This window comes from Equus asinus, chromosome 13 (genome assembly GCF_041296235.1).
Source record: "Equus asinus isolate D_3611 breed Donkey chromosome 13, EquAss-T2T_v2, whole genome shotgun sequence".
Taxonomy (NCBI): domain Eukaryota; kingdom Metazoa; phylum Chordata; class Mammalia; order Perissodactyla; family Equidae; genus Equus; species Equus asinus.
In genome coordinates this window covers 56,856,928-56,866,613 of record NC_091802.1, presented here as the reverse complement: position 1 = coordinate 56,866,613, position 9,686 = coordinate 56,856,928, and the positions used below count along the sequence as shown (strand labels likewise).

The window sequence follows — 9,686 nt, the reverse complement described above, 5'->3', positions numbered from 1 at the left end:
CTCCCCTGGGGTTGCAGATAAGCCTGGCCAGCCAGGATGGAGTGAAGATGCAGAATAAAGCCTCCTGCAGGGTGGGGGAGCGCCCCCAAACCAGCTCTCCTTCTTCTGCCCCCAGCCCACTCCGGCCTGCTCCATCAGCTCTGTCCTGACCTCTCTGTCTAGCTTCAGGACACCCAGAGCTGTCTGATAGCTCACGTGCGCTCATCTGATAGCCCCATAGACTTTTTCCCATCATCTCTTTTTAGATTGCAAACCTGCTTGCCAGGCGTGAAAGCCCACGTTCCGCGGATTTCAGCACCCTTGGTGGCTCCAGGCCACCACTGAGGGTCCCAGTCTGATTGTAATGCCTTGTTCTTATTCCTGAGCTCCTTTTCTTGGAAGGGAGGCTGGCTGGGATGGTAGGAACCATGAGCAAGCTGCTTTGGTGCGTTGTCAGCGTGTCTGCAGTGCCCGCTCTATCTTTTGCTGGACATAGTGGTTTTGCGCTGGAGAGAACCCTTGGGAGCGTGGGGGGCAGCAAGGCTGGGCGGAGGCCTTTCTCTTCGCTCAGTGTGCCAGACCCCCTCTGAGCAGGTGCTTTGCTTGACAAGTGGGTAACTAATTGCCTTATTAGAGTGGATTCCAACCAGCCTGGGAAGGGCTGTCTGTTCGTCCCAGGGAGGACAGGGGCTCTGGTTTAATGGGAACTAGCACTCTCGGCGGGGGAGCGGAGGCCCCGTTGTTCTTGCTAACCTCACCCGAGGCGGTGGCAGGTGGGGCTTGGACGGGTGCTGCTGTCTTAGGTTTGCTCCCATATTTGGGATTCCTGCCCGTGCTCATGGCGTCTTGGGAACGGAAGTGTGTGGACTGTTCTCAGGCTGCCACTTGCTCTCAGTCAGCCCTGCTCCTACAGTTCACACAGCGGCCCCTTTCACCCAGTGGCAGGTTCTAGACTGAAGTTTAAAATGCCCTTTAGTGGCTGTCAATCATATCTTGATCCTCTGGGTTACAGCATTTCTGAAAGAACTTTCTACAAGGCCTTTGGGCTCTCGGCAATATAGTATCTTAACGTAGTGGGTTTCGTGCCGTTGTTTAAATAGCAGCCCTCAAACGGTTTCCTCCATCTGGGAGAATTCACGTCCTGTGGGGGTGAGTGGGTGCTTTGAAGGAAAAGGTACATCACAGGGGTTCACGTACCAGCACAGACTCGGAAGCTCCCGCCGCTGGTGCCGCTGCCAGAGAGGATGACTCTGTGGGAGTAGAGGCTTGTGTTGTCCTCCCTCCATGGGACCCTGCCCTGAGGGAATCCACTCAACTGGAGGATTTAAACTCACAGTTAAATCAGTTTCCTCACTCGGGGGTCTTGCCCTCCCTTCTGGGTTCACTCCCCGGCCCTTGCTGAGCTGGCATGCTCCCCTCGACTTCAACACACAGACGTTAAGTCCTTGCTGTGCATAAGGCCCTGGGGCCAGGGGCCGCGAGGGACACAGACATCTACTGCCCCCTCCGCCCACCCTGACTGCCCCGCCTTGCCCGTGGTGGTATGGCCCCCGGAAGAAGCTGCTAAGATACCCTTTGGAAATGGACTTGAGCATTTTCAAGAGCAGGTCCCAGTGCCTTCTTCTGATTGTCATAGTGCCTGAGCCTGGAGAGCAGGCAGGAAGGACCCCCGGGGAAATAACTCAGGTCCGCATTTGGGGAAGCAGCGGGAGAGGCTCTCAGCCAGCCTCCTTGCCTCTCGCTAAGTGAGCACCAGCAGTGGGGAGGAGGGAGGCCGCCCCGCTGTTGTGAGCGGGAAGTCGCTGCACCCCCCCAGAGCAGCCAGCCACGCTGAACTCGCCTCTCCCCGCCCCCCTCGTTTTCCATTAACCACGTTTCTTCTAATCCAATCGTCTTCCTTCCCTGCGAGGCCTGGGAGGCCCAGGGCAGCTGCTGCCTCCACTCACAAAGCTGATTATTGAGAAGGCTCCGGAGCCCAGGGAAGCCGCCTTCCCCTGCAGCTGTGGGTCACTGGGCAGCGACCCCTCCATGCTGGGGAACAAAGTAGCCAGCAGGCCCCTGATGAACTGACTGACACACTGAGCAGCAACTGAAGAAATGAGGGGGAGACCAGCCAGGCCAGGGCTGAGGGCAGAGTTACATTAGAACCTCTTTCTTTTCTTTCCCGTTAGGGATTAGTGCGGGGCTGGGCAGGGAGGAAGGGGGTAGGTATGCCTCTCCCTCACAAAGAATTATGAGCGAACAATGTCACGGACAAGAGCTGGTCCCTTTTAAGGCCAGGAAACAGTGCTTTTGGGAACTGATGTGTAGGGTGGGATTTAGGATTTGCAGGCCTCTTCCCTGCTGAAGGCGTGGACTCCAGCAAGGCAGCAATGTGGGATTCCCCACCAGTGGTCTTGGGTGAAGGGCCCGGGTCTGGGGTCATTGGAATAGTACTAGTTAAATCGCTGTGTCTGTGCCAGAAGTCTGACGTCTTGGCACTTGGGTCCTAGCGCCACTCGAAAACTGAGTCGGGACTGTCCTAAAGGGCAGCTGGCCAAAGTCACCCAGCACAACAGTCAGGGAGACTCTTCTAGATGGAAGGAGACTGAAGAGACATGACAGACAAAGGCAGTGCTTGGTGCTTGATTGGATGCCGGCTCAGGGTCGGGGCGGGCAGCTATAAGGAACATTTGGAGATAACTGGGACGATCTTCAAGTGAGTAGTTTATTGGATAAGTTTATTCTATCAGTGCTCAATTGCTTGAGTGTGATGCTGGCCTTGCGGTTATGTAGAAAAATGTCCTTGTTCTTAGGAAGATGCGTGCCGAAACATTTAGGGATGACACGTCATGATTCAAATAGTTACACGCACACACACAAGCGTGGGTGTGGATGTAGAGAGAAAGAATGCAAAGATGGCAGAATGCTAACAATTGGTGAATCTAGGTGAAGGGTATATGAGTGTTCATGGCATTATTCTTCCAACTTTTCTGTAGGCTTGGAATTTTTCAAATGTGTTGGAAAAAAGAAACCCAGTGGGGCATTCCTCAGGAAGGGCTTGGTTTTTCGGGCACGCTGGTGGTGCTGGTCCTGTGGGGCCGCACAGCGTCCATCTGTCTGTCCTGGACATGCAGCTGGGCCCTGTTTCACCTTTCTGAAGTTATCCTGCTGTTTGGTCCATCTTGTGTCCCCTGCCCTCACCAGCCTTGTCACCACAGGTGTGCCCCCGAGAGGCCAAAGACCTTTCAAAGAGCAGGTGAATCCCCTCCGTCATCATCGGTCCTGGCCTTCATGATGTCAACGTGCCCCACTTTCTGTTCTCTTACCAAAAGCAGGGAAGCCAGCTAGTGGAGGGCCAAATCCATATCTGGCAGTCGCTCACATCCCTCGGAATCTTGTCTGAGTCAGCTCGGGCTGCTATAACAAAATACCACAGACTGGGGGACTTACACAGTAGACATTTATTTCTCACAGTTCTGGAAGCTGGCAAGTTCAAGCAGATTCAGCATATGAATTCTGGGGGACATAAACATAACAGGTCTAGGGATTCACTGGGGAAAAACTGGAGATAATCCAAATGTCCATTAATTAGGACATGGGATTAATTAGCAAATTGGTAGGAAGAAGAAAGGAAAAAAGCAGAACACAAAACAGTAATAGTGTGTTCACACTGTTCACAGTCATTACAGCGATGAGCACCAGCTGAATGGGAGCCTGTGCAGAGGCCTGGAACCGAGTTCGCTGTTCATAGTGGAAGAGGGTATTTTGGTAAAGTCATTTAAGCCCATCATTTAATTTTTTTCATATGAGAAAGAAGTCTAGGAGCTTTCCTAATGGTTAAACCTTGTTCTTTCTTTCAGAGATAGTCTTGTTTGCACACAGAAAATTTAGCTGCCAGAATTTTTAGTGAGAAGTAGTAAATTTTTTTAACGAGCATATCTTTTTTCTTTTTTTTTTTTGGTTTTAAAGAGCATGTCTTAAGAAAAAAGCTGGCTGGCTTTGGAGAGCTAGAAAGCAAACACTGAGCATGTTCACTTTCAGACAGTTTCTTTTTGTAGCCCTGCTCTTTCCCAGACAGTTGGCCCAAACCACGGTGGGGTGGGGGGGGAGACCAACTTAGACCATCGCTGGATGTTCTTCCAGAGAAATGCCAAATCCCTGGCAGCCAGGGCATTTCTGGAACAACCTGAATCTGAGCACACTCGGTTTGCCACTGGTAAGGACAGATGAATGGAACAGGCCTCCTAATGGGGTTCAGACACCTCCTCCTATAAGGGGTGCTGATGCACGGACAGAGCTGGGGGCTGGCATTCCGGGTGCTCGCTGCTTGGTCAGAACTGAAAGGAAGCCTGAGATGCCCAGCAGGCCTGAGATGCCCAGCGGTCATTCCTTCCCTCTGTAGGGAGGCCGGAGCATCAGTCACTTTCTTCCAGCCAGAGAATAGCAAATGAGATTAAATGGCCCAAAGGAATCCCAGTGGAGGAATTCATGGAACTTCTTTATCTAATGTTTTGCCTCTGAATAGCCATAGGACTTGGGGAAATCAATTAACCTTTGGGCCTCAGTTTCCCCATCTGCAAAATGAAGGGATTGAGGTAAAACGACAGCTGATGTCTCTTAGAGCTCTCACAATCCGGGACTACGTACTCTCCAGCCATCAGCTCCTGTGTCGTGGCCCGTGTAAGGGTGTGTGCATGTGTGTGTGTGTTTGGGTGTTTAATATTTTCAAGTAGAAACTCCTTGCACACATTGCGAACCCTCTGGACAGCCTGACCCTTGGTTGAGACAACCCTCGGCGTGTTCTCAGCCAGGGCCTAGTTCTGTGACCTTGGTATTCATCAGTTTTCCCCCACCCATTCCACTTTTCTTACCTGCTGAGGACTCAGAGTCTGAGACCAATCTCAAGACAAGAAAATTCTTCCAGGGGCCGGCCCTGTGGCCGAGTGGTTAAGTTCACGGGCTCCACTTCGGCGGCCCAGGGTTTGGCCGGTTCAGATCCTGGGCGCGGACATGGCACCGCTCATCAGGCCACTCTGAGGTGGCGTCCCACATGCCACAACTAGAAGGACCCACAACTAAAAAATATACAACTATGTACAGGGGGGCTTTGGGGAGAAAAAGGAAAAATTAAATCTTTAAAAAAAAAAAGAAAATTCCTCCAGCCCAGTGGTGTCCTGTGAAGATCAGTAAATGCTACTGATGGTCGGCCATTCTTGTCTCTGTTCCTCATGGAGTCTAAAACTGATTTCTCTTCCTATGGTTGAGGCTTCCTCAAGAGATTTAAAAACTGGCCACTGAATGTTCTATGATGATCCTTACAGTTGGTCACGGTCACAATTCTGTGGCCTGGCTTTCCGCAACACGGTGATTTCGTTTCCTGTGCTCCTCTTAGATCTGATTTTCTCAGTCCCTTAGTATTCTTCCCTGTCCTGACCTTCTCTATTTATCCCAAAATGTAGAGACTAGGATTCACCTGGTTCTCACTGATAGGGTCGGGGGGAGTGCAGACTGCTGGCCCAGGGTGGTTTTTCATGAAGCTTTGATGTCCTCTGAATCCTCTTTGTGGGAACAGTGCCAAGAACCTGATAGGATTGAATCTGGCATGCTTGATCATGTGAGAGAGAGCTTGTGAATGTGCCCTCCACTGGGGTATGAGGCCGGAGTCCACCATGGTCCTTTTAGTCTGGACCTTTGAACACGCGGCCCTGCAGGCTGGCTCTGCCCTGCCCTGGGGTGCTGTGTAGCTTGTAAGGTGCATACCAGATCTTAGGCTCTCCTCCTCCTCACCCCCTGCTTCTTGGGTCAGCGGCTCACCCAGTGTTCTTTGTTTGCTCTTTGCCCCCTCTCGAAAGGCTCATGCCCATACCACCCAGCAGAGGCCTTATTTCTGGACCTGGACCGCCACTGCTACCTCCCAGAATGCACTGGCCACCGTCATCCTCCTGATCAGTAGTTGATGATGCCCAAATTCACACACCCAGCCCTCTCCCTGAGCTCCATCCCCTACGGCCAGTGCTTCCTCCACATTTCCCCTTGGTTGTCCAATGGACACCTCAGACCAACGTGTCTGATTAGAGTTCTTGATTTCTGCCTACCATGGCGTGCCCTCTGTCCCCCTCCCACCCCAGCATTCTCCATCTTCTCTTCAGAGCTCCACCACTACCCCCTCAGCTGCTCAGGCCAAAAGCCCACGTCAAACTTGTTTTCTGATTTTCCCTCTCTTGCCTACAGTCGCCCCATCAGCGAGTCCTGTCCCCTCTGTCTCCAGAACACCTCTGAAATTCAGCACTTCTCTCTGTCATTCTGGCTACTACTCCCGTCCATGGCACATCCGGGCTGTTCATAACCTCTTAGCTGCTTTCCCTGCTTCCAGGGCCCCACCCATGCCACACCCAGCAACCAGCGTGATCTTTATAGCTGAGAAACCACATCTCATGCTCTCCTGCCCTCCAGTGGCTTCCATCACACGCAGAATAAATTCCAAACTCTTACCACGGCCCCTAAGGCCCGGCAGGACCCTGCCAGCTCTGCCTCCTCTCCTAGCTGCCCCTGCCCCACTCCGCTGCAGCCGTGGAAGCCGTTCCGGTGCTGCAGCCAGGTCTGCACCACGTCCGGACCCTGGTGTTTGCTGACCCTCTGCCTGGCACACCCTTCCCTTCCGAGATCTTCGCACGGTCGCTCCTCCCCACCTTTCAAGTCGCTGTGTCTGTGACCACATTAGCAGATGTAAATCCCCACACGCCACACATCATCCTTTCCGGCTTTCTTCATGGCGCTCAATATGGTCTGAGGTCATCTCTTATTTTAGTGTGCATTGTCTGCCGCAGTGGAATGTGGACTCTTGGGAACGGGGTCCTTGCCTGCCACGTTCACGGCCCCGTTGCCAGCTCCTACAACAGACCTGGAACACAGTGGCACCAGTAAGTACTTGCTGAATGAATAAGCTGCCATAACAACAAAAAGAAAGGGAAGGAAAGACTGTCGGCTCCCAACTGCCCTGGGCAGCAGGCAGGAGTCTTACTTCTCTTCTGCCCCGGCCTCTAGCCCGGTGCCTTGCGTGTTGCCTGCGTATCTAGAGCTGTGTATTATACCCCAGAGGGGCAGCCTGCTCTGTAAGGTAGTGAGCTCCCCAAGGGTGAAGTGTTCAAAAAGAGACTGGATAGGGACCGGCCTGGTGGTGCAGTGGTTAAGTTCACACGTTCCGCTTCGGCAGCCTGGGGTTCGTCAGTTTGGATCCCGGGTGCGGACATGGCACCGCTTGGCAAGCCATGCTGTGGCAGGCGTCCCACATATAAAGTAGAGGAAGATGGGCACGGATGTTAGCTCAGGGCCAGTCTTCCTCAGCAAAAAGAGGAGGATTGGCAGCAGATGTTAGCTCAGGGCTAATCTTCCTCAAAAAAAAAAAAAAAAGAGACTGGATAACCAGCAAGTCACCAGAGGTTTTATCAACTAGACTTTTGTATTGGGTCAAAGCCACAGTAGATCAGTGGTTTTCGAACATTTTTTTTTTTTTAAAGATTAGTACCTGCGCTAACATCTGTTGCAAATCTTCTTTTTTTTCTTCTTCTTCTTCTCCCCAAAGCCCCCTGGTACATAGTTGTATATTCTAGTTGTGAGTGCCTCTGGTTGTGCTATATGGGATGCCGCCTCAACACGACCTGATGAGCAGTGCCATGTCCGGGTCCAGGATCTGAACCAGTGAAACCCTGGGCCACTGAAGTGGAGCGCGCGAACTTAACCACTCCGCCATGGGGCCGGCCCCTCTAACATTTTTTAAAGCAGCGGATACCTTTTTTCTCTTTGATCTTAAGTGGAAGCCCAGTGCATAAACTGAAAGTAGAACTGCCCTGGGTAGGGGACTTGGCCCCTCTATTCCTCTCCCTCCTCCTTGCAGCAGTCCCTAGGTCCCCACGGAGCTCCAGGGCCCTGCCGACCGAGGTTAGGATAAAATCTGAGCTCAAGACTCTTCTAGCCAGGTCTTGTGACCCTGGAGGACCCCACCCAGACAGGGGAGGCAATAGGGCCCAGAGGTGAACAGGGATGGCAGATCGTGTGCCCGAGGCCGTGGTCCCAAGGATGACCCTGAGTTCCAGCTCACCTGCCTTGGCCAGGACACAGGCAGTGGGTGAGAGAGGAGAGCCCATCCCAATAAGTCGTTGGAGACTGACCTCTCTCAAGCAGGAGGCAGGAGAACTTCGAAAGCTGGGTATTGTTTGAATTGAACATGGCAACTGTCTTTATGCAGCTTTGAGGAGGAAAAGCATCATAAAGTCCACACTTTCAGGTGTTCTCAGAGCTAGTGAATTGGAGGGGAGTGGGGTCAAGGACACGGTGCCGAAGGAGGGCACTGAGTGACTATGGCGGGAGCCTAGAAGGTGAATCCCAGAGACCTCTCAGAGGCAGGGGAGAGTTGAGAAGTCAGGATGGAAAGGAAGCGTCCGGCTTGAATCAGCATTCCCGGCCGTAAGGAAGTGTCAAAGATGCTGTGCGGCAGAGAAAAGCTGGTGAGTTGAGAGGGGGCCAGTTTGGGACAAGAAGATGTAAGTTCCTTGTCACGGGGGACATGCCTCATCCAGCTGCTAATATTGATTTAGAGAGTTGGCCAGAGTGTCCTCTGCCTGGAGCTGTCATTTGAGGCGCGCGGTGGCTCAGTTGTTTTGATGGTGCATATGGAAAGACCTGGCCATGACCTCTGCTGGCCGGCACTCCCCACCCAGCTCCCGGAGCTGGCGCCAGCCCTGCTTTCTCTGCTTGCCCCGGAGCTGACATTCCCCTCTGAATGCTAGAGATGAACTGTCTGATTGCCTAATGGAATCCTTCTGGCAGGAGGGAGCGCGTCGAGCATCATCAGGCCCACGGTAGCCCCGGTGCCTTGCCGGTTCCTGGTGCCCCTCTCGGAAACCTTCTCCAGAGATGATGTGGTTGATTGGGCCTGACCCAGGCTTCGGGAAGTGCATGGGGAATCGTGCAGGCCCCTCGAGAGCTTCCTGTTATCTCTGTCTTGCTCGCAGGGAGAGGGAGGGACAGGCATTCCCAAGGGAGTTAGGCCTCCCTCTCTGCCTGCCTTGTGGAGTTCCGGTCCTCTGAAAGCAGTCTGATTAACCATGGGGTTGGTATGGTCACAGCAGGAGCCAGTTCAGGTGGCTGGTCACAGGGTCCCAACAGATCCCGTTTGCAGGACTCAAGGGCAGAACCATCTCCTCGGGCAGACAGACAGACCGACAGGTTGATGGACAGATATCTGTCTCTCTCCCTCTCTCTCCGTGTCTCTGTCTCTTTCTCTCCCTCTCTCTGGCTCCCTCGTCCTGTCTCTCTGTCCATGTCGTGCCTCGTCCCCCCGCCATCTCTCTGCTCTGCTTCAGCACTATGTATCAGGCCTGGATCAGCCAGGGCAGCCATAAATGGAGTGTGCTGCCTGAGGGTGTGTGTCCAGCTCTTGGGGGTTCCAAGAGGCCTCCCTCTGAGTCCCTCTGCACCCTACAGCCACCTGCCTGTCCCCTGCCACCACCCCTTGGCCTCTGGGGGACCCAGGTCTTGGGCTCCTGGCACTGGCGATGCTGTAGGAGGCGTGTCCCCTGTGCTTTGCCCTCCCCCACCCCCCTCCATCAGAGAAAAAAGCTGAATTAGAAAAGCATCCCAAAACACATGAAGTTAAAGCTGGTCTCTACCCAGTAATAGAATGCCGAGACTCCAGTCAGTGAGGAGACTGGCATTGGGTCTCAGCC

At 53.2% G+C, this 9,686-nt stretch overlaps 1 protein-coding gene across 3 annotated transcripts in view; it reads left to right on the top strand.

Moving 5' to 3' along the window:
• Positions 1–9,686, top strand: part of MXRA7 (matrix remodeling associated 7) — a 28,682-nt gene that overhangs the window by 966 nt on the left and 18,030 nt on the right. The window lies entirely within an intron of this gene.